Here is a 25,434-nt window from a genome sequence, read left to right as displayed (position 1 = left end):
AGAATGAGACCATATCATTCTGCAGTAGGGGGCAGTATTCTTGTGACTTTTCCTGTCATATCAAATATTACCTACAAAGCAGTCCTTTTCAGTTCATCTCATTTCTGTCCAGCTCACCTTCCACAATAACATTAGTTCTAAAACTACAAGTTCCTACATCACTGATCAAGAACCAATATAGGGAGCCAGACATTGGTGGCACACGCTTTTAATCCCAGCACTCCGGAGACAGAGGCAGGTGGATCTCTATGAGGTTAAGACCAGCCTGGTCTACAAGAGCTAGTTCCAGGACGGCCTCCAAAGCCACAGAAAAACCCTGTCTCAAAAAAAAAAAAAAAAAAAGAACCAATATAGGATCTGGGTGTGATGGTAACACATATAATCCTGATATTTCAAAGGTAGATGCAGGAGGGTCAGGGGTTCAAGGCCAGCCTCAGATACATGGTGAGGTCAAGGTCAGCCTGGGCTACATGAGACTCTGTTTCAAAATTTTTTTAAATCAATATAGGAACTCTTCTTAGATAAAAATTATTAGGTAAGAATTTTAATAAGTTTTAATCATTTTTATTCCTTATTTTCTTTTCTCACTGCCCTCTCCTTCTTATACCTAAACTTCTTCCCAACAACTCCTCAAGCTTTCATGTTTTTTCTGTGTGTATGACTCACTGAGTTAGAGTTTCTTGCATGGGCATGAATGAGAGGTTATTTAGTGGAGTATGGGCAACTTATCCATGGCTATACTACTGGTTGGAGTGACACCTCTATCCCCAGTCACTGTATCAATAGTTCCTTTCTCCTTCTGTGATGAAATATTGACATATCAAATTTTATACTGTATTTGAATGGTGGTAGAAATGTAAAGAGAATAATGTAGAAGTTATTCAAAGAACTGCCATATGATCAATCTACCACATAGTCTACCATACAATATGATCTAATCCAAAGGAACTAAAACAAAGCATATTAAAGAGATACCTGTGCATTGTTGGTTACTATGACACTATTCATAATAACTGAAATTTAAAAGAAGCATTTTTGGTGTCCATCAACAGATGAGTAAATGAATAAAATACTTGTGTGTGTGATAGAATGTTTTATGTTACTTAGCTACAAAGAAGAATGAATTTCCATTTGCAGTAAAAAAAAAAATAATGGAAATGGAATACATCAAGTTAAGCAAATTAAGCTGTTTAAAAAAAAAAAGTCAGCCTAAGAGTAGAATAGAGACTGGTAGATTGAGAAGAGTATAGTGAGTAAATGGTGGAAATCAGATGGTTGAATTTGATCAGTACACATTTGTGAAAACACCACAATCAACCCTCTTAATGTGTACAATTAATACATCTCAATCAAAATAGAAGATTAAAACGCCAACACAATCTCAAAGACTGATGTTAATCCTATTTACATACTTTTCTACTACAGACCACCAATCCACTCAGCAACACCTCAATCTCCTGTGAAGGGCAGAAGGTGTCTTAAGCATTAGGAACCCAATAGGGACACAGACAAGTAGCAGGACACATTATAGAGGTGACACATGGTTTCTACAGACAACTACATGGTCCTAATAAAGCATACAAGAGGCATGTGAACCCCACATACATGGCTTCATCAGAAAAGGCTTCCTAGAAAAGCAGAAGTTCAAGAATAAAAGTCAAAGTGCAATCAGGAATTAAGAAGATGATAAAAAGCAGCACAGAATAGAGCAGTAGAGTAGGGCAGCACAGAGTAGGACAACAGTAATTGGCTAGCAACAATGGATATAAAGAAGAGTGAGTGGAGCTAAGAGAAAGGGAAGGGAAGAAAAGGAGGGGAGAGGAGGACATGAGGTGTCCCGCGCGCTCTGTATTTCTCGCCAGCAAGAAATCATACACGGGACACTCGGATCCTTCTGTAGACAAGCTTTAATGCATCTTGAGAGTGGAGAGCATAAGCTTCCCAGAGCGGAGACCCTGAGCCAAGAATCCCGTCCCCTAATAAAGGCTGGCAACCGCCGCCTCGGACGTGTCACCCCATGATTGGCTGCAGCTCATCCGGCCATATGACGCCACGGAATAGGCAGAGATCAAGGAATGGAAAATTACCCAGCGCCTGCGCAATAATCTTGTTTACATTCGGTGCCTGCCGGATGCAGGCGCCATCTTGTAATGGAGAATGCAGGGACGGCTCCCTACAATGAGGGAGCAGGAAGGTTGAGTCAAGAGAAGAATAGAGATCAAGATAAGAGAAACCATAATAGAGGGAGCCATTATAGGTTTAAAGAGAAATCAGGCACTAGGGAATTGTCCAGAGATCTACAAGGATGACACCAACTAACAATCTAAGCAATAGTTGAGAGGCTACCTTAAATGCCCTTCCCCGATAATGAGATTGATGACTGCCATCCTAGAGCCTTCATCCAGTAGCTGATAGACACAGAAGCAGACACCCACAGCTAAACACTGAACTGAACTCCTGGAATCCAGTTGCAGAGAAGAAGGAGTGATGAGCAAAGGGGTCAAGACCAGGCTGGAGAGACCCACAGAAACAGCTGACCTGAACAAGGGGGAGCATGGACCCCAGACTGATACCTGGGAACTGATCTAGACCCCCTGAATGTGGGTGTCAGTGAGGAGGCCTTGGCAATCTATGGCGTCTCTGGTAGTAGATCAGTATTTATCCATAGCATACAAATGGACTTTGGGAGCCCATTCCATATAGAGAGATACTCTCTCAGCCTAGACACACGAGGAGGCCCTAGGCCCTGCTCCAAATGATACAACAGACTTTGAATATCCCCCCAAGGAAGGCCTCACCCTCCTCTGGGGAGCAGAAAGGGGACGGGATAGGGAGTTAGTGGAGGGACAGGGGAGGAGGGGAGGGAGAGGGAACTGGGATTGACGTGTAAAACAAGTTTGTTTCTAATTTAAATTAAAAAAAAGAAAAGTGGGTGGAAATTGGTTAGAGTTGATAGAACAACAGGTCTGTGGAAGAGAGAGGAGAGAGTAGAGGGAGTTACCAAAAATGACTACTGGATGTCTACCATGAGCAGTTAATAGACAAGAGTGTGCTGTAATGAGACACAAACATGCATGAGTGAAACATCATAACACCTGAAGGAAACCTTTTTCCAATGTGCCTTATAGGGGAACCTATAGCCACACCTGCTTAGGGGCTGGCTACAGGTCTGCCTGGGAGGGTGAAGTAGAGTGAGAGGAGGTCAGGTGGCTGGTCACTTTCGGTTTCGCTTTCAGCTTGCTGTACAGACTACTGTGGTGCCAGCTGGCTAGGTCACTCTTATAAGTAAGGCTTTTCCTTATTAAATACCCTTATATTTATACCTGACTCCGTATTGGTAATTTTCCACTTTAGTGCCTTCTCAGGTACAGGTGAGAACATTTTCAACTTGACCCTTTGAGAAGAACAGATGAATGCTTCTGTAGAAAGGATATGCACCAGTAGTTCATAGGTGCTAATTCTGTAGTGTGGCATTGCCTATATTTCCCAATGTTTTAATACAAACATTTATTACTTTGTAACATAAAAATATAAAGAATTTTAAGAAATGTGACTATACTATAATAACTCTTAAATAGAACAAGGTAAAGCAAGCTGTCAGCAAAATATAATAATTTTTGCATCTTTCTGGAACCAATATGGTAGCTATTTATTCTTTTAAAAATAAAAGCATTTCATATTGACAAAAATATGAATGAGGTAACACCATCTGGGATTTGTAACTAACTCATCTGGCAAAGTGTATCAAAGCAGTATTTTAAGGCACGACATTGTCTCATATGTTCCCCCCTGGTGTCAACCTTATCTACACTGAAGAAAGCTAGCAGTAAGACTAGCGCCCATGGACTCACATAGCTCATCAGTAATTGAAGTGTGAAATTAAAGCAAATTGATTCCCATAAAGAGCATGAACCTACATGGTTCATTATGGACCTCATTTGTTTGAGTTTTCATACCTCGGTTAACTTACTTTACCACTAAACACACACTTGTGTTTTTGCTTATGCGCTGTTTTTTGTCTTCGCCTCAAAACCCCTGAGATGATATAGACCTTCTGCTCCCCTTTGAATAGGAGGAAAACATTTTAGACTTACCTCACAGCAGTCAGCATTTGAAAAATGAAACAAAGTTCCTTAAAACTAAGTGTTGGGTGACAACAGTGAGTAGTGGTGATGGCTGGTATCATTTCTCAGCTCAGCCTACCAGCTGATCTTGCCTAGACAGCACCCACTTGCCATAAAGGCCACGCCTTCTTCCCAGAAGCACAACTTGGATATGTGTGAATGAAGTCAGTGGCCATAATGTTGGAGAAAAGCGATAGACTTGAGGCTGGGTGAAAAAGTCTTAAGCAGATAAGGGCATCACCATATCTAAAGGGGAAATCTCCATACGGCATTTGGCTATGGATGGAAATGGTGAAATGTTAATAGAAAGTGCACACCGCTTCCTACCCTGGTCTGTAAAATCCTACTTGTCTCATCCTTCATTCTCTTTCTCCTCCCACTGGCTAAATGCAGCCTTCCCAAGGCTCTAGGATCAGATGGAGTCATAGAATGAAAAGAGACAGTTTCTTAATGAGCACACAGAAGATAGATTGGTTTCCTGTTATCACTGTAACAGATGACTCCAACTACTAGTTTATTCTCTTGCTGTTCTATGAGGGAAAATCATGAAATGGTTCAATTAGAGCTGTGTCACCTTGGAGTGTGAAGTAGAGAGTCTGCTTCCCCAGTCTGGTCTAGCAGCCAGAGTTCACTTATGCTTCTTGGCTCACAGACTTATCCTCCTTCCTCTAAGCCAACAGCATTGCACATTCCAGTCTCTCTATCCCCTCCTTGGTCCTCATTAAGTCTTCCCTGTCTGTCTGTGTCCTTATAATTGTAGAGGCCCTACCCAGATAACCCAGGACAATCAAGCCCTTAACCTTAACCAAAGCTTCAAAGTTCCTCTTGCCATGTAAAATAATGTACTACAGGTCCTGAGAATAAGGACATGGAGTAGGTCAGCAGGGGGGTGTAATTATTCAGCCTACCACAGAAAATGCTGTGAACTTCAAATGACTACATGAAAAACTTCAATTGTGTTAATCCACTGGTTTCAGAAGTTTGTCTTTCACTAGATGATACTGTTTTAAGAAATAGGATCTACAAATACAATGACAAATATCTTTCCTAGCTGGATTGTAGCAAAGATAACAACCATTCCTTACTTAATTTTGTTATCAACAAAATATGTTATGTCCTCCAAATAATAATAGTTAATAATACTCAAATAGTGTCCATTAATATTGATGACATAAATAACAATATTATTAATGACAGCTAAGAATAGCCCAGGGGAAGATCAAAATTTTATTCTAGCAAAGAGCTTCAACCTTTTCCCATATTAAATCTTTAATCAGAGCTCTTAACATCTAAGAAAATAAGCTTGTTTACATCTTATCTTCTTTACCTGAATGGTTCATGTCAAAGGTGTTGCCAAGAAATGAAAAGATACAAAAGGAACTGAAGATTCGCCGAGATGCATGCAAAACCAATAATAGCTCATGGGAAAGGTCTACGCCATCACACTCTTAAAATGAATTTTTCATCTATTTCATGTACTATGGGACTGTGGGATTATTTTTTCCAAGGTCAAGACAACCTCAATGTCCATGTACTTTACCTTCTATAAACTTTCTGTTGCAATCATGATTTTATTATCTGCAAAATGACGTTTCTATAAGAAGAAAACCAAAAGAAGCTGTAGGATCAGGCTCTCCCTGGACATCCATCACAGTAAGTCCCTGATTACTCTAATGACTCTTCACTGGGAACCAAAATTTAATGTGCTTTCAAGTTTTCCAATTTAGAAAAAGAACCAGATTTTAATGTGAATGTGTTTTTAACATTATCCATGCTTTAGGGGAAAGGGCTTTTGGGAGAAAAGTGTAATGAACGTTTTTAATCATACTAAAATAGTTGCCAAGAGTCTGTGGCTTAACTTTTTGATGACAACAAACTAGAAAAGATCAAACACATTAATCATCCAGGGCTCCTCATTTCTCAGCATGGCTTCCTACTTTTTTAAATATGTTTTGAAACATAAAATTCATCCAGGGAAATGGGATAAAATAAGCCTACCTAGTTAGCTGTCAGCCTCTTCTTCCTGCATAGACCAGTGTGGAGCACTGTCAGTCACCCCTCTGAGTACTCATGTGTAGAGCACCGTCCCCCCTCTGAGCACCGTGACCCCATCTCTCACTGGTTCTCACCCCAGCACACATCTCCCCTTCCCTTTTACTTCATTTCTTCTCATGTGCCCTTCAGGCATTCCATACATTCTTAATGTCATTGATGAAAATGTCACTGCTGAGATTTATGGTCCATCTCTCTTGCAGTCCTTTAGCTTCCAAGTAAACAGTTTGCTTCCCAGGAGGTTGTCTTCCTATTTAAACTCAACAGAAATCAAAGAAGAGCTCTTGCCCTGTTTCCCTCCTGTTTGGTTTGCGGTTCTGCTTGAGGATGTTCCAGTCGCCACACCATCCTTACATGCCCTCCCTACTTTCCAAGGTGTGGTAAGGAAAGCTCAGTGCTGTCACTGATGCCATTCCCCTCCTCCATCTAGAAGGTAGACTGTACCCAGGGCAGTGAGTGTTGAAGATGCCTGTGCAACCCTGCACTGATACCAGAATGTTAATGAAGTGAAATGTTTGCTCAATGTATGCTCAGAACACGTGGCAACAGTTATGGAATGTTACATTTCCAAGTTTTCAGTTTTAAGACAAACCATAAGCTGCACAATTTTAAAATGGTCTTTTGACCGCTTACTTGTCGATATATCTGGTAACTTCATTCTCCAGAATTGCCCCAGAGGATGAAGGACAGCAGACATTATTCTAAAGGACTTCAGAGTTCTTCACTAAAAGATGTGATTAAAGACTAAAAATACTACTATCCAAACTAATTAGAGGGAGTTATGGACTAATGCAGTTCTGTGATGTGAAGCTGTTCTGAGTTGGTTTTATTGGAGTCACAAATTCTATTATATTCTAAATGCAATTTCCCAATTCCACAGCAAAGAATTGAGTAATCCGTATAGCTCTTCAATTTTCTTGCTAAGATTCAAAGTTTTGCTTATCTCAAGTTATGAAATATGAATTATTTCAGTGACTCAACCTCTAATTTCAAGGAGATTTGGGGAACAACTCTTTAATTAGTCTTTATCATGCTTGCTTAAACCTTGCCAGCAATCTCTCTCCTGGAAGTAAATTAAAGCTGGAGGAGAGAGACCCTGAACAGTCTCCCCTAACACCACTGGCTACTTGACAGCTAAGTCTCCTTAAGACCCATCATTCTGAAGAATGACATCATTGATTCCAAACACTAATCATGCTTAGAGAAGGCCATATGAAAGGTCAGAGTAATGACGTGTGTGTGTGTGTGTGTGTGTGTGTGTGTGTGTGTGTGTGTGAGAGAGAGAGAGAGAGAGAACAAGATACCAAGTAAATATTTACTACTGATAAAAGCAATGCATATTCATCATTTATTTTTAATAGTTTTCTCGTCCTAGAAATATTTCTTTACCCAAAGAGTTATTTAAATTCTAACTTTTTACTATTACCAACACATAACACATGGCTTCTACCAGCATTATGTATATATTGTGACTGTGTTTGGGGTGACAGTTCACAAAACTGGACACCTAAAGCCCAGGGCTTACTTGTTCTGTGTCAGTATTTAAAATAATGCTTATTTTCTTTTAGCTATCAGAAAACATTAAGAAAAGGGAAATGCTCAAATCACACAAACTGGGAAGAAGGGAAACACTTCTATTTTATGGCCCTTTGAAGTAGCTACCTTTTTGTTTGTCTGCATAAAACCTCCCTGAGGGCTTGGAGATGGAGCTCACTAGATAAATACATAAAGCCCAGGCTCAGGTCCAGGACCATATAAACCAGGCACAGTAGTACATACCTGTAATCCCAGCACTGGGTGGGTAGAAATGGAAGATTCAGAAGTTTAAGTACATCCTTGGATTTTTGAGTTCAAGGCTAGCATGGGATACATAAGACCCTGTCGAGAAAACAAAGCCACCCCTTACGAAGTCAGTTCTTATCTCCAATTGATAGTGGGGGATCAGATTCTCAGAGAAAGGACGTAACTTGCTGAAGCTACATAGCTTGAGACATGACACAGTGCTTGATTCCCTGTTTTTAACATCCCCACCCCAGCTTCCCCTTCCTCCTCTCCTCCCAATCACCCCCCCTCACCACATACAGGCACACACATCCCCTCTGCATACCCCCATCCACTCCTCCTCCATTTCTATTGAGAAAAGGACAGGCAACAAAATGTGGCATATCAAGTTGCAGTAAGGCTAAGTACCTCCCCTTATATTAAAGCTGGACAAGGTGACCTAGTATGAGGAATAGATTCCCAAGAGCCAGCCAAAGCATTAGGGATAGCTCCTACTACCACTGTTAGGAGTTCCACAAGTAGACCAAGCTACACAACTGTCTAAGCTCACAACATATATAGAGAGGGCCTAGGTCAGTCCCTGGTTGTCAGTTCAGACTCTGTGAGCCCCTATAACCCCAGGTTAGTTGATTCTATGAGTTTTCTTGTGGTGTCCTTGACCCCTCTGGGCCCTACAATCCTTCCTCCCCCTCTTCTGCATGATTCACTGAGCTCCACCCAATGTTTGTCCGTGGGTCTCTGCATCTTTTTCCATCAATTGCTGGATGAAGCCTCTCGATGACAATTGGGCTAGGCATCATTCTTTGAGTACAGCAAAATATCATTAGACATCATTACATTGACTTTTTTTTTTTTTTTGGCCAGTCATGTGTAGTTCTATCTAGGTCTCTGAGTCATCCAGCATCTGGGTCCCAGCACTCCAAGCAGTGTTGTGGGTGGGCTCACGCTCATGGCATAGGTCTCAGGCTGAAACCAGTCATTGGCTGGCCACTCCTACAATCTCTGCACCACCCTTACCCTAGCATATCCCACAGGCAGGACAGACTGTAGGTCAAAGGTTATGTGGATGAGTTGGTGTCCCAATCCCTCCACTAGAAGTCTTGCCTGGTCACAGGAAATTTCCAGTTCAGGTTGCTAGGTGTCTCAGCTGGGTTGATTCCTTTTTTATGTTGTTACAAATTTCAGCTCACCCGAAAATTGTCATGTGATAGCTGTTTATGTGCTAAAGCAGAGGGAGTAAGATATCCAAATATGGTTTCGACAGCCTCTTTGTGGTGTTATGTCTATGTTGGTAAATTGTCACTTATCTTCCAATCATTTTCGTCTAAATGAAACTATAATATGAATAGTTTATTGCCAAGGTAATGTGGCCAAAATACATGGTGTGACTTGGAGGCTTGATCCAAAAAAAAACAAAAAAAACAAAAACCAAAAGATTGTCTACTCCTCATGTATAAAGGCAAAAACTATAACTCTACCCTTCACTTTGTACAAAGAGTCACTCAAAATGGACAGAGACCCTAATGCGGGTTTCAACCTGCAACTGAAACCACGAGAAGAACACAGAAGGGAGCACTTCAAAATGCAGTCTTTTCTGGAAAAGACTCTGATAGGTCTGGACATAATAAGAGTTGAAGGGTTGATGAGATGGCTTGGTGGGGAAAAGCACTTGCTGCAAAGCCTAGCAACCTGAGTTCAATCCCTTGAAGCCCCACAAAATGCTAGATGCAGTACGCACATCTGCAGTCCTCGAACTACTATGGCAAGATGACAGGTGGAGGCAGGAGTAGCAGCATGGCAGCAAAGACCATGACTCAAGATACAAGGTGAGAACTGACGGTGAAATGTTATCCTTGGGGTCTGGGGATGTTCAGTGGTTAAGAGCACTTGTTACTGACCTGAACAAGAGGGAGCTCATGGACCCCAGACTGATAGCTGGGAAACCAGCATAGGACTGTTCCAGATCCCCTGAAGGAGGATGTCAGTTTGGAGGTCTGGACAATCTATGGGGCCTCTGGTAGTGGATCAGTATTTATCCCTAGTATACGAATGGACTTCGGGAGCCCTCTCCTTTTAGAGGCATACTCTCTCAGCCTAGCCACACTGGGGAGGGCCTAGGCCCTGCTCCAAATGAGATGACAGACTTTGAAGATCACCCATGGAAGGCCTCACCCTCCCTGGGGAGCAGAAAGGGGTTGGGATGGGGGGTAGGGGAGGACAGAGGAGGAGGAGAGGAGAGGGAGAGGGAGAGGGAATTGGGATTGATATGTAAAAGAAGCTTGTTTCTAATAATAAAAACTTCTATTTCAAAAAAAAAAAGAGCACTTACTGTTTTTACAGGAGACTCAAGTTTGGTTACCAACACCCACATGGTGGCTCCAACTACCAATAACCCCTGTTCCAGAGGGCCCTGTGCCCTTTAATGGCCGCTGCAAGCACCAGGCACACACAGATTCTCATATATATAATAAAAATAGATAAATCTTTTAGAAAATTATTGTCTGGTGGGATATTGCAAGATGCTTCTGAGCAGAAAAGAAAATAATCAGCCACATGAAGAGATCACCTGAAGAATAAGAGAAAATCTTTGCCAGTTATTCAAACCAACAGGGAATTAGTATCCAGACTACATATGTACTCAAAATATTAAACGCCAAAAAGGCAAATAATCCAGTCAATGAAGGGCAAATGAGAACAGAACCTTCACAAGAAAATAAATACAAAGATCCAACAAACACACGAAAGAAAATGCCCAATATCTTTAGTTATCATAGAACTGCAAGTCAAAATTATATGGAGAGAGAGGAAGCTGGCAGAATGAGAGGAGGAGGAGTAGAGGAGGGGAGAGGAGGAAATGGGGGAGCAGAGAGGTTGAGTCAGGGGAAGAATAGAGGAGAGCAGGATGAGAGATACCATATCAGAGGGAGCCATTATAGGTCCAAGAAGAAATCTCGCACTAAGGAGATTTCCAGGGATCTACAAGGATGATACCAACTGACAGTCTAGGCAGTGGTGGAGGGGCTACCCTAAATGCCCTTCCCCTATAAAGAGACTGATACCTTTTATGCCATCCCAGAGCCCTCACCCAGTTGCTAATGGAAGCAGAGGCAGACACCCACAGCTATACAATGAACTGAACTTTGGAACCCAGTTGCAGAGAGGGTGGAATTAAGATCAAAGGGATCAAGACCAGGCTGGTGAAACCTACGGAAACAGCTGGCCTGAACAAGGGGGAGCACATGGACCGAAGACTGCTGTCTGGGAGGCCAGCATGGGACTGATCCAAACCCCTGAACACGGATGTCAATGAGGAGGTCTCAGCTCTCTATGGGGCCCCTGGTAGTGAATCAGTATTTTCCCTGGTGTAAGAAGGGACTTTGAGTGAAGGGACTTTCATCTTACATGAAAGGATGCTCTCTTGGCCTGGACACATGGGGGAGAGCCTAGGCCCAGCCCAGGATGATGTGGTGGACTTTGGGGAGCCCCCATGGAGGACCCTATCCTCCCTGGGGTGCAGAGGCAGGATTGAGGGGGGTGGGGGATGGGGGAAGGGAGGGAGAAGGGATTGACATGTGAAGCAAGTTTGTTCCTAATTTGAACAAAAAAATTAAAATAAATGAAAATAGAGAAGAAGAAGAAGAGGAGGAGGAGGAGGGAGGAGGAGGAGGAGGAAAAAGAAGAAGAAGAAGAAGAAGAAGAAGAAGAAGAAGAAGAAGAAGAAGAAGAAGAAGAAGAAGAAGAAGAAGTCCATTTCACCCCAGTCAGGTTACCATTAAGAAGCCAAACCCAACTAATATTAGTGAAAATATGAAGTCTGAAAGAAAGGAAGTCTATACACAGCTGGTATGCATATCAATTAGCAAAACTACTATGGGAACTTGTCTAGAGGATCTTCAAAACATTAAAACTGGAATTACCATATGATCCAGCTATGCTATTTCTGGGCACTCACCAAGAAGAAGCAATGTCAGTTTACTATGGGGATACCTGCACATCCATTTTATCACTATACTGTTCCCAATAGCCAAACTATGGGATCAGCATAGCAACTCATCAATGAATGGATAGAAAATGTAATGAAAGGGCACAATAAAGTATTATTCTGCTATAAAGAATAAAATCATGTCATTTGCAAGACAATGGGTAGAACTAAAGATCCAATTTTAAGTGAAATAAAGCCATCTTCAAGATGACAAATAGTCTGTGTTTTCTGTCATGTGTGAGATGTAGGGTGCTGGAACAATAGACATAAAATGATGCTTGCTGGGAATGTGAAATAGGGAAAGGAGAACAGGAAGAAAAAGGAGGTGAATGTGATTAAATATATTATACACATATATAGAAGTACAATAATGACACCATTACATGTATAATAAAAATGTGCCAAAAGTTATCTAATGTATATGTATCAAAATGTTACCCTGTTGATTTGCACAGTTTTTATGGTTGTATGTACCAGGTAGAACTATAAATCTTTTTTAATTAATCAAACATCCCATCAGCCATTTGATGTCAATGAGAGTTGATAAATAAAGTGCAAAGCCTATGGTAAAATTTGAGTGTCAGAAGAATAACAAATGATATCTAGGTGTAAGTATGGCCTAAGTAATATTTATAATACTTTTTAGGGACTTTAACAGTCAAATTACCATATTAACAGGTAAAAGGCACCAAAATGTAATTATTTCATAGAAGGGAAATGCACTAAAAAGTTGTCATTTGTGTGAAATCCAAATTTGGCTGTGCACCAGGATTTTTCATTTTATTTAATTTTATTTTGTTTTGTTTTGAGATAAAGTTTCAGTGTGTAACTCTGACTATCTCAGGACTCTATGTTAATTAGGCTGGTCTCAAACTCACAGAAATTCACCTGCCTCTGTCTTGACAATGCTGGCATTAAAGGCATGCACCACCACACCTGACTCGCCAAGATTTTTCATTTGCTAAACCCAGATGCTCAAATTCTCAAATGCCAAGGCCACCTAAGAAGTATGCAGGTCCAGCACCCCAGACATCTGATAACTGCAGCCAAGGGCAGCCCTCTTCTGAACTTTTCATGAATACAAAATCAAGTCCCATTGTGTATGTCACAAAGATTTTTGAGCTAACATGTACAACACAACCAATAGTAAGTAATATAAGGAGTACTTGCACAAGTAACCGGAGTTTATCATTCATGTCATGGGAAGGCAGCTAGGAAGTGAAAATCATTTATGTGTGCTGGCACACTTGTGTCCTAGATTCAAATTTCTAATCAATCACCTCCTAGTTGTATGATTTTTAACTTCCCTAGATTTTTCTTTGTTTATAAAATAATAAAGTCAGTATTGTCTTGAATAGTGTCTTAGTTAGGGTTTCTACTGCTGTGAAGAGACACCATGAAAACAGCAACTCTTATAAAGAAAAACATTTAATGGGGTGGCTTACAGTTTCAAAGGTTTAGTCCATTATCATCACGACAGACATGGTGGTATACAGGCAAACATGGTGCTGGAGAGGAGCTGAAAGTTCTGCATCTTGCAGGCAATAGGAAGTAGTCTGTCACATTGGACAAGGCTTGAGCATATATGAGACCTCAAAGCCTACTTCCCCAATGACACACTTCCTCCAACAAGGCTACACCTATTCCAACAAGGCCATACCTCCTAATAGTGCCACTCTCTTTGGGGAGCCATTTTCTTTCAAACTACCACAAGAAGGTAGGATAAAATTAAATGAGATAGTATGTGTAAAAGACTAGGATGTTGGGGATACAATAAATAATGTACTAACATTGATGTTTATATCTACTATTATGATGACTAAGTTAGAGCCTGAGAGCATTGGTAATGTGCCTGTCTCACACTCAAGAAGCACCAGGTTCAAGCCCCAGAACCACAGAAACCACGTTGGTGGTACAAGCCTATAAATCCAGCATTCAGAAAGTGCAGGCAGGAGGATCAGAATTCTGTTCAGTTTTACTCTCAGCTTCAACAAGTTTGAGAAAAGCCTGTGCATGAAACACCCCCACACACTATAGACTAATTCTCTATTAACACTGTTATGAAAAATGATTTGTTTTATGCCTTTTTGATGAAAGTTTATTTTTCTATAATTATGTCTGTAGAACTCACTTTGTAATCAGCTACTGTATTAGTTCATGTCACTGTGACCAAAATGACTTACAACCAAAGGAAGGAAAGGCTGATTCTAGCTCATGATTAGGGGTGGAGGGCTGCAGTGGTTCAGTCTGTCATGGGCAGGCATGATAATGGGAATTCCACGTGAGGCAGTGATTGCTCACATTGCAGTGGACCAGGAAGTAAAGAGCAGGGCCAGAATTAGGAGAGGGTGTGCCTTTCAAATCCTCATCCCTAATAACCTCCTAAAGTCTCCACTGTCTCCCCCAGACTCACACTTGCTGGGAAACAAGTGCTCAAACATGAGCCTGTGGGTGACATTTCAGATTCAAACTTTTTTATTAGTTCAAATTAGGAACAAGCTTGCTTCATATGTCAATCCCTTCTCCCTCTCCCTCTCCTTCTCCCTCTCCCTCTCCCTCCCCCCTCCCCAAAGCCCCCCCACTAGCCCCCTTCCCCTCCCCTACTCCCCATGGAACGTAGGGCCCTCCATGGGGGCTCCCTAAATTCCACATCATCATCCTGGGCCGGGCCTAGGCCCTCCCCCATGTGTCCAGGCCAAGAGTACATCCCTTCACATGGGATGGGCTCTCAAAGTCCCTTCTTACACCAGGGAAAAATACTGATCCACTACCAGAGGCCCCATAGAGTGCCAAAGCCTCCTCGTTGACATCCATGTTCAGGGGTCTGGATCAGTCCTGTGATGGCTTCCCAGACAGCATCACCCCAGGATCTCTCTGGGCCTGTGCCTGCATAGAGTGGACCTGCCCAGACAGGGAGAACCTTCCTGAGTCTGGAAATACCTCATTCCTCCTTCCCCCTCCACCATCCCAACCTCTTCTGAGGTGAGTGTACCTGCTCCTGCCCTACTCTTGCCCAACACCCCCATCACCCCCAGGATCTCTCTGGGCCTTCGCCTGCACAGAGTGGACCCGCCCAGACAGGGAGGACCTCCCTGAGACTGGAAATACCTCACTCTTCCCCCTCCGCTGGTCAGATTCAAACTTTTGACAACTGCTTTTTTTATTTTTATTATTTGTAATGTGTGTGTGTGTGTGTGTGTGTGTGTGTGTGTGTGTGTGAGAGAGAGAGAGAGAGAGAGAGAGAGAGAGAGAGAGAGGTACCTGTGGGTACTGGATGAACAGGAAGTACTCAACTACTGAGCCATCTCTCCAGTCCCTATCTGATGCTTTTTCTGTCATCTTTGAATTCATTGAATTCATTGGTTGGCTTTGCTGAGTTTTACCCTGACATCAGCTGGACTCTGGGTTTTCCTATTGTACTAATGCCTCTACTTTCAGAGCGTGATTCCAACAGGCTCCAACAGGCTCCTAAGGAAAAATTTGGAATCTGCCTTTCACCTGTATATGAGCACAAATTGACTATCTCACCGAGAAGAATTTTAAAAAGGTTTTTTCATTTGAAATTAGTCATTAAATAGCCCATTGCTGTGAAAGCCACCACCCCCTACTCAAATACTAAATACTAAAGCACAGTGTATGAGTCTCCCATCCATTCAAAGCCCATATGCTCCTAATGGACAACTGGCCCTTTCTTTTTTTTCCTTTTTACTATTTTAAATAATTTTTTCAAATGTTTCATAACGAGTATATATATATATATATATATATATATATATATATATATATATAATTTCTATCCCTCCCTCTCCCCCTTCAAATCCTCCTTGGCTCTTCCACTTCCTCTTAGATTCATCATCCTCTTGTGATGTGTGTGTGTGTGTGTGTGTGTGTGTGTGTGTATAGATATGCATATTCTACTGTGTCAATTTAATGTTGCTCATATGTAAGTGCATTTAAGAATGAGTACTATCAAATCTCAAATAGCACCTTAAGATGTCTTCAAAGCTTTAAAAATAAAGGAGATAGCATACATCAATGGTTATTGGGACGGCTCATCTTGACTACATCTGGAATCAACTACAATCCAAGCAGCTGGGCACATGCATGAGGGATTTTCTTGATTACACCATTGATTTAGGAAGACACACTAACTATTGGCCACACTTTCTGGTGGCAGCCCACAGAAAAAGCACATGGAGTAAGAAAGCTTTAGCTCTTTGCCTGCATGCCCTCACTCTCCCTGGAGAGTTCATCTATCCTGGTAAGAAAGCTTTAGCTCTTTGCCTGTGTGCCCTCACTCTCCCTGGAGAGTTCATCTATCCTGGTAAGAAAGCTTTAGCTCTTTGCCTGTGTGCCCTCACTCTCCCTGGAGAGTTCATCTATCCTGTTGCCAAGGCGTTCCCTCTCTGTATCAGAACCTACTTCTTCAAGATTCCCACACAGACTGAAGACAGGCATCTCTCTAGGAAACTTTTGGGGGATTGGGACTCCTGAGACATCCAGCCTGGTAAAGTGAACAACAATGGGTTCCTTAGCCTTTCTGTTGGTAGACATCCATTTTTGGACTACTCAGATGACAGCCTGCAAGCCACTCTAATAAAATCCATTCATTCTAGCAGTTCTGTTCCACTAGTTAACCCTGATGAATAGTTATGTCACATTTTTGTCCTTTAATCCTTTGGAAATAAGCTGTCCACACCTGTAGAATGATACATAATTTTTTTCTTATGTCTTATCACAAGGAACTAAGACAAAAAGCACACAAACTAAGGCAATTACTTTTTACTTAACATACAAAGTAAAAGAATTTCAAATGAGAATCAATCTACCATGAGATTCAGCAATTCCACTCTTAGGCATATACCAAAAGATGCACATTCATACAACAAGGACATCTGCTCAGCCATGTTCATAGCAACATTATTGGTAATAGCCAGAAACTGGAAACAACCTAGATACCCCTCTATCTGAGGAATGGATGGAGAAAATATGGTACATTTACACAATGGAGTACTACTCAGCAGAAAAAAAAATGGAATCTTGAAATTCACAGGCAAATGGATGGAACTAGAAGAAACCATCCTGAGTGAGGTAACCCAGTTGCAAAAAGACAAAAATGGTATGTACTCACTCATATGTGGATTATAGATCTAGAGCAAAGAAGTAGCAGCCTATAATCCACACCTCCAGAGAAGCTAGGAAAGAAGGAGGACCCTAAGAAAGGCACACATGGTCCCCCGGAGAAGGGGAAAGGGACAAGATCTCCTAAGCTAATGAGGATCATGAGGGGAGGGGAGAGGGAGTTAGGAGAAAGAGAAAGGAGAAGGGGAGGGGAAAGGGGGACAGGTGGGAGCAGGAAGATCCAGTCAGGGGAGGAATGGAGGAGAGCAAGAAAAGGGATACCATCATAGAGGGAGCCATTCTAGTTTTAAGGAGAATTCTGGCACTAGGGAAATGTCCAGAGATCTACAAGGTCAACCCCAACTAACAATCTAAGCAATAGTGGAGAGGCTACCTTAAAAGCCCTTCTCTGATAATGAGATTGATGACTACCTTATATGCCATCCTAGAGCCTTCATCCAGTAGCTGATGGAAGCAGACACAGACACCCACAGCTAAACACTGAGCTGAACTCTGGAATCCAGTTACAGAGATGTACAGATCCAGTACACAAATGGACTTTGGGAGCCCTCTCCACATAGAGGGATACTCTCTCAGCCTAGACACACTGAGGAGGGTCTAGGCCCTGCTCCAAATGATATGACAGACTTTGAAGATCCCCCAAGGAAAGCCTCACCCTCCCTGGGGAGCAAAAAGGGGATGGGTTAAGGGGGCCGGTGGGGGGCAGGGGAGGAGGGAAGGGAGAGGCAACTGAGATTGACATGTAAAAGAAGCTTGTTTCTAATTTAATTTTTTTTAAATGAAAAAAAAGAATTCCAAATATCAATTTTTGAAGTTATTTTATTCCATTTTATGTTACTGAACAATTAAAAGCCACCCTCCATTCCTTTTCCTACTGTCAAAAGCCAAGTGAGAGCAATTCTGGAAAAGGCCTGGGGACAGGAAGAGGTGATGGCAGGGCCTGTGTCTGAGTGCTAGTAGCAACAGAACTTAAAGAAATTCCCACCAATCAAATCTATAGCACTGTGAATAAATACCTGGCAAATTAAGGATGTGGCTCTGTGGTGAGTGCTTGACTAGTAGGCCTAAGGCCCTGGGTTCAATGCCCAGTCCTACAAAAATTAAAAATACTCATGATAATATACAGCCTATTTAATAAGCTAAGCATCCATGAGTTTATAATATATAAGCAAATATTTATTCCTTAGATGAGAATGGCAGTCAAGACATGCTTAAGGAAGAGCAGAGCTGGAAGTTCAAATCTACCAACTGTCACGCACTGTTGATTAAAACAGGGAGCATTGAGTTAGGCTGAAAGGAGTAAAGCAGGGACCTGGGGGCAGCCAGGGTCCATTTCATGATTTACTTATATTCCCAAATGATGTGTTTGCTCAATACAAAGGAGAGATAAGGTACTTTGCAGTCAGGAAGCTTGGATCAAAGGCTAGTAATGGAACTATGGGGACACATATGTCTCCTAACTAACCACCTTGGGAAAAGAGCATCATGGCAGAGAGAGTGCTGGCAAAGTACAGCCTGAATCAAGTTGTGATAAGAAGAGGCATTCTGCACAATGACTGGTTCATAATTTTCAAAAATTCCTAGAATAAAGAAATCAAATAAAGAACCAGGGGAGGTTGCAAGAGCAGAGATGCAAAGAGACCAGGAGGTGAATGTGATGAAGATGCCTGATATGAAAGACACAAAGGATAAATAAAAAGAAAGTCTAAAGTAAATAATTTAAGATTTCTTTTTATGGCAAATTTCTGAAAACTGAGAAACCTAATCAACTATACTAACTATTACACTTGAACCAGGCAAATTCTTTCAAATTATTGCCTTACATCTCAGGTTTCAGGCTTGTAAAGCACATGGGAATACTAGAGACTCATTTATGCTTCTTTGGGTCAAAAGCATAAAAGTATAATTCATATATATTCAAGCTACACAGATTCCTTTTGTGTTACTGATGACAAGTTTGGAAGGGATCCTAGCACCAAAAGAATTGAAATACATCCCAGAACTTGTATTCCCATAAATAGGTCATTCAGGATTAGTGCTGTGCAGTCTAGCCTCTCAGAGTAACCTCCTCACCTGCTGCATAGCATTGGTAGCAAGTAAGAACTGAAAGACACCCCCAGAGGCTCAGGACCCCAGGATCTCGGTCCAGGACCTCAATGACTCCAATCACCAGGTGGAGTCGAAAGCTTGATGCAAACAGCACAAGGCTTTGTTGCAGTTGTTTAACGAGCAACCCATGTTAGCTCGGGCCTTTCATCCATCCACCATGGCAGATGGCTAGGAAAGATGGTGAGAAGCCACTGCATAGAGGTCTTATAGGGCAGTGTAAAGGGAGTGTCTAGGGGTATGCACAGGCTCAAGATTGGTGTGTCTCCAGGCTTGGAGGGCCTGCCCTGTGTTGATTGGTTAACTGGTAGTTATGGCCCATAGGCCCTCCCAGGGTGATTGCTATGCTCTGTTCATCATTGCTGTGCACTTGTCTGTAAAGCACACCCAGAGCCGTAAAGCATAGCACCACCAGCTAACTTCTGATTGATTCCTTGCCACGAAGCAGGCATCTGACCTCCTAGTGACCAAGGCAAGGTCAGGCAAGCATGTGCTAGGCTGTTATGACTGCCGAAATGGGGAGCTGGTCCCTTCAGAACAATGTAAGATGTATCACTAAATTGACTCTTTGTCATAATCATTCCCAATGTACAATGTAGCATTCTCAAAAGGATCCCATATGATACACACAGAAACTACAGATACATTTAAATGGCACATTTCTTGCTTTGCTCTGATATCCCTTAAGATCAATGTCTCTTATTTCTCTTGTTTCTTAAAATTTATCTGCTTTTTGATAATTTGGTGCAAGTATATAATACATTCTTTGCACAATTACCACCCCACCCTCTCTATCCCCACCACCACCCACCAAACTGCCCAACCCACTGTCCACCAAGTCCCCCTCCTTTCAATAAGTCCCCATCCCACTATCATGTCTTTTTGTTTAGGTTTTATATTTTGTTTTTTGACTACTGAATTTAAAACTAGACCACGAGTAACTTACCAGTAAATATACAATGACTCTGCTCCCCAACAGCCATCAGCAGCCAATAAGCTCCTCAGGGAGACAGCAGGCCCCATGAGCCCTTCCACTTTAGTGACTGAATATTGATTGACAGGCCCAGTCCTATAGAGTATCTCGGTAGGCAACCACAGGTGATATGCATTCATAAGTATAATGACATGCTATGCTCACACAACTATTTCAGGGTCTTCCTCATCATCCTTATATTCTCTCCATCCTCTCATTTTCAGTATTCCCTGAGCCTTGGAAAGGGTGACACAGATGTCCCATTGAAGGTAGAACTTGCATGGTCACTTATTCTTGACATCTTGACCAACGGTGAGTCTCTGTATTAACTGCCATTCACTACAAACAGAAGCTTTTCTGACCAAGACTGAGGACAGCAATAGTCTATATGATATATAAAAGAACATTTTAAGAGGCAGTTTAGTATGTCCATTAAGCGAAAACAGAAGCAGTAGGTGCACCCCGTAGGCCTACGACCTCCCCAGCCATGAACCTTTAACCAGATCCACAGTACCAAACATGAGCCCTCTTGTGTGGCAGGCCACAGATCCAATCAGCCCAGTTGGTTACTTCTATAACAGCCATGCCACTATTGTGCCAGTGAGCATATCTTGCCTGAAAGGATGATATTGTACCATGCAGAGTCCACAGCAGGGTAAGACTTGATAACTTCCCCCCGCCCCACACCTACCTGCATAACAACCTGTGACCTTAAAAGAGCTAGGCAGGCAACAGGAAGCTAAGTTTCTAGTTTAGTTCCAGGATGATCACTCTCTGTCCCAATTCCAAAGCATCCTCAGCAGTAGGATTTACCATCTATTTCTTTCAAGCACCAAGAGAAATGGCAATACTCTGTTTTTTCAGGGAAACCTCTGATATCTTTCTGGTCAGCAGCTCTTAGGGGGATATCCTACACCTGGCTTTTGGATTTTTGTTTAGTTCTCCATGTTTTCTGGGATCCACAATATCCACATATACAGGGTCCACCTACCAAACTCTTATTTTTAGTTATATTTAAATAGCTTATAAAGTACTATGTTTCCACATGACTTCTTCATACATCCTTAACTTTGGTTAACCTTACCCCAACCCTACTTGCGTTTAAACCTTTCTACCCCCAATATTACCTCCCTCTAAATCCAAAACACGTATGTTCTATTATCCTAACTATGCTTATGGCTACTTCTTTCAAACCTAGAATATCTTTATGAGCTATTTCAGTTTTGCCTGCCATTCTTTTTTCAAGAATAACAATGGCAATCAGGTGTGGTGACACACACCTTTAATCCCAACAGAGGCAGGCAAATCTCTGTTTGAGGCCAGTCTGGTCTACAAAGTAAGTTCAGGACAGCCAGGGCTATACAAAGAAACCTTGTCTTGAAAAAAAACCAAAATAAGGAGGAAGAGGACTAAAAATAAAGAAAAGGAGGAAGAGGAAAAGGAAGAAGGATGGGAGAACAAGAAGAAAAAGAACAAGGAGAATGTCTTAAAAGGAACATCACTTCTGGTCTCTTGCAAGATAGCTGTAATTCTGTCCCAGGCTGGAACCAAACTTCTGATGGAGAAAAGCAGAGCTAGATACTAAGGCTAAGAGTCAAATTGTGAAGGTATTTTACTAATATTTCTGGCTGTGAGCCTGCTAAATCATAGTTGTAATAGCTCCATGGTCAATAGGCTGAAGCAGCCTGGAAAAAAAAAAAAAGAACACTTCATCCTGAAAAACAATGAAGCCCCAACAAGTGCTAATGAAATAAGTCTATCTCAATCTTGATGGTTATGTGTGTTCATATCAAAGAATACGTTGGTGTGTGGACATGAGAGCATGGTGGAATATCACATTTGCATCTTACTGTTTAGGTAAGGGAGAAGGTTCTTCACAGCATTCTTAAGATTGCTCTGAACATTTGAAATTAGTTTGAATTTTTTAAAATTAGTTTATATTTTAATATTCTATCAAATCTAATATAAAATGCCATGTTCATTTATTGAAGTCATACTATAATCAATTTAGTAAATAGTATATATTTCTTGTTAAATGCCTCTAAATGCCCTCCCCACCCCTCACCCCACGCCTACCCCCCACTGATGCACTTGCCTCTCACCAGATGTAGCACTCAGAAAAGCCGGCCCTGCACCTCGCCTGGGTAGGACAGTAGAGCTGATCCTGTTGATGGGGGCTCGGTGAGCCATCCCTGAGCATCTGAGAGCAGGAGAACTGGCCCTGCCCGTTGCTGCTTACTGCACAGGGTGAACTATCCAGGGAAGTGCTGGAGAGCTAGCTCAGCCTGATGGTGAGGACAAGGGAGAACTGGAGGTCTGACCAGCCCAGCAACCACCGTTCCCAGAACCAGGGCTATGAGTTGGCCCGCCCCAACATCCACTCCATGTATGATCTGCTGGAGCATGTGACGGGGCCGGTTCTGCAGAATCAAAGCTGCAGGATCTCCATGACACAGGACAACAGAATATCCAGGGGAATCCCAGGAAGGGCCCAGTATTGATAGTGTAGCAGAAACCAGAGGCCTAGGAGCAGACCAGTGATTCGTGGCAGTTAACACTTGGAAGGAAAGATGTATGGACTAAAAGGTTTACTGTGTGGTGACTACAGCTTCCACATTGAGATTTATCCCTTTTTTTTTTTTTTTTTTTTTTTTTTTTTTTGTTTTTTCAAGACAGGGTTTCCCTATGGCTTTGGAGGCAGTCCTGGAACTAGCTCTTGTAGACCAGGCTGGTCTCGAACTCACAGAGATCCGACTGTCTCTGCCTCCCGAGTGCTGGGATTAAAGGCATGCGCCACCAACGCCCCCTTTTTTCTTTTAACTTTTATTTTATTGGGGAGGGGGTGTTGCAGGGGCAGAGGGCAGATACAAAGGGATGAGAAGATGAATGGGATAGAGACATATGATGTAAAATCCACAAAGAATCTATCTTGTTTGTAATTAAAATAAAAAATGGTAAAAAAAAAATAAAGTAGAAAGGAATGGAGGAAGGAAGGAAAGAAGGAAGGAGGAAGGACTAAGGAAAAGAAGTCAGGTAAATACGATAAAAAAGGAAAGAATAGAACAGCTATGGGGAATAAAGTATTCACAGGAAGGGGCAATTTTTGTGTTTGCACATAGGAATTCTGAACATTAGATTGCATTCAAGGATAGAAAGGTTGATTGGGATCCAAAATATTTCTTGTAAACAAGATGCTGAGATGGGGTGAATTCATTGCCTCAATAATAGCAGATAGAGCCTGTTATGGTGACAAACACCTGTAATCCCAGCACTTGGACACTGAGGCAGGAGAATTTCAAGTTTGAAGCCAATCTGGACTACATAGTGAGTTTACAGACAGCCTGAGTTACATAGCAAGACCCTGTCTCAAACAGGAAGGGAGAGGAGGGGAGCAGAGGAAAGGGAGGAGAAGGGAAGGGAAGGAAAGAAAATTCTCAAACTCTAAGGGAGTTGGATAAATTACCCCTGCGTTTTCATTGACAGAAAATGACCATATATCTTTATGGGGTACAGTATTATTTGTCCATACATTATATATTATATATCTGTCAGCTCAAGGTATTTGAGTTGCCCACCATCTCACACATTTATTGATTCTTTATGAGGAGAACATTCAAAATTCTCCCTTCTGGCCACTTTGAATTATGCAATCCAGGGCTCACACACTTAACCTTTCTGCACAATAGAATATTAAAACTTAAACAGCTCATTAATTGTAAAATCTAAAATTACAAAACCATTATAAAAATATAGAGAAATGCTCTAGAACATTGGTCTGAACAAAGATGGGGGGTCAAGAATAAAAAGCACAGTAGTTGGTAGTAGCACAAAAACAGACACATTGAAGAACTTCTGCATTGCAGAAAAAATAACCAACAGGTGAATATTGCAAATGCCAAGACTGGCAGGGTTTAGTGATTGAGAAGAATATTGTAGTCTGGGTACCAGAGTTCTCAGTAAATTCTCCAGCTTGATCAGAATATGTCAGGAAGGTGAATTTTGAAGCTCATGTGACAAGGCTACAGCTCCAAGTTCTCCCACTTATTAGTTATCTTGGGTTAAATATTTTATTCCTAAGTTGTTTTGTTTTTTTTGTGTGTATGTGTGTGAGTGTGGAGTTCAGTGGTTTTTATATGGATGTGTGCATGTGTGTGAGCCATTGACTATGCTGTTCATGTGCATGTAACAGCCAGAAGTGGGTGTCAAATTCCTCATCAATAATGTTGCATTTTTTTGAGACAGGCTTTCTCACAAATCTGGCTAGACTATCTCACCGATGAGCTCCAGGGATCTGCTTGTACAAGCTCCCTTGGCTCTGGAGTTACAGGTGCAAGCTATTGCACCCAGATTTAATGTGTCCTGAGGATCTAAACTCAGGGCTTCATGTCTATACAGCAGGCACTTAACTGACTGAGCTCACTCCAGTTCTCTTTTTTTTTTCTTTACCTGTAAAATGTCACAGGACTTATATAAAAGCAATACAAAACAAAACAAAAATCCCACCACATGCTTAAAGGAACTTAATATTGCATTTGGCACACCTGCGTCTCTCTTGTCTCTTCCATTTCTGCTTACACCCCAAATAGATTTTTCTTACAGTATCTTGAAAGGTACATTCAATACTTACTAATACACAAAAGTCACATTCTCTTTTTCAATCCCTTCCCCTGGAGTAATAAACTAATTAGACACACCTGCCTTCCAAACTCCAGCCAGCATCCCTGGTACCGACGGTTTACAATGGTACATATGGGCTGATCTTTCTCCAGCCCCCAATCTCAGTTGTCTCACTGACAAAGCCAATGCTGTGTATTTTAGATGTTATTTCAGAATCTGCTTCTGAATTCTAAATTTTCCTGTGGCCAGGGCATTTAATACTGCTGGGGGAAGCTAACGAATACTCTGAGCATAGTCAGTTCTAGAAGAGCAGGTTGACCAGGAGAGATGAAGCAAGAGGGAAGGAAGGACAAATTTGAGGGGAAATCAGAGGCAACTCGGTAGACTCTGCAGGAGCCAAGATGTCAGGAATGTAATTAACTGACATGAAGTCCTGAGTTTAGATCCTCAGACACATACAATCTGGGTGCAATATTTATACCTGTAACCCCAGAGCAGGGGGTTAGCCTGTGGCCAAAGGAACTCCATGGGTGTTGAAACTGAGTGAAGCTTAGTTGTTTGGTTTTCAGGCAACAAATTTCCACATATTGAAATACTAATTTCTCTCTCTCTCTCTCTCTCTCTCTCTCTCTCTCTCTCTCTCTCTCTCTCTTCTT

This window comes from Cricetulus griseus, chromosome 5 (assembly GCF_003668045.3).
Source record: "Cricetulus griseus strain 17A/GY chromosome 5, alternate assembly CriGri-PICRH-1.0, whole genome shotgun sequence".
In the NCBI taxonomy this organism is placed as follows: Eukaryota; Metazoa; Chordata; class Mammalia; order Rodentia; family Cricetidae; genus Cricetulus; species Cricetulus griseus.
The sequence above is the reverse complement of the archived record's forward strand: the minus strand, read 5'-3'. Positions refer to the sequence as shown.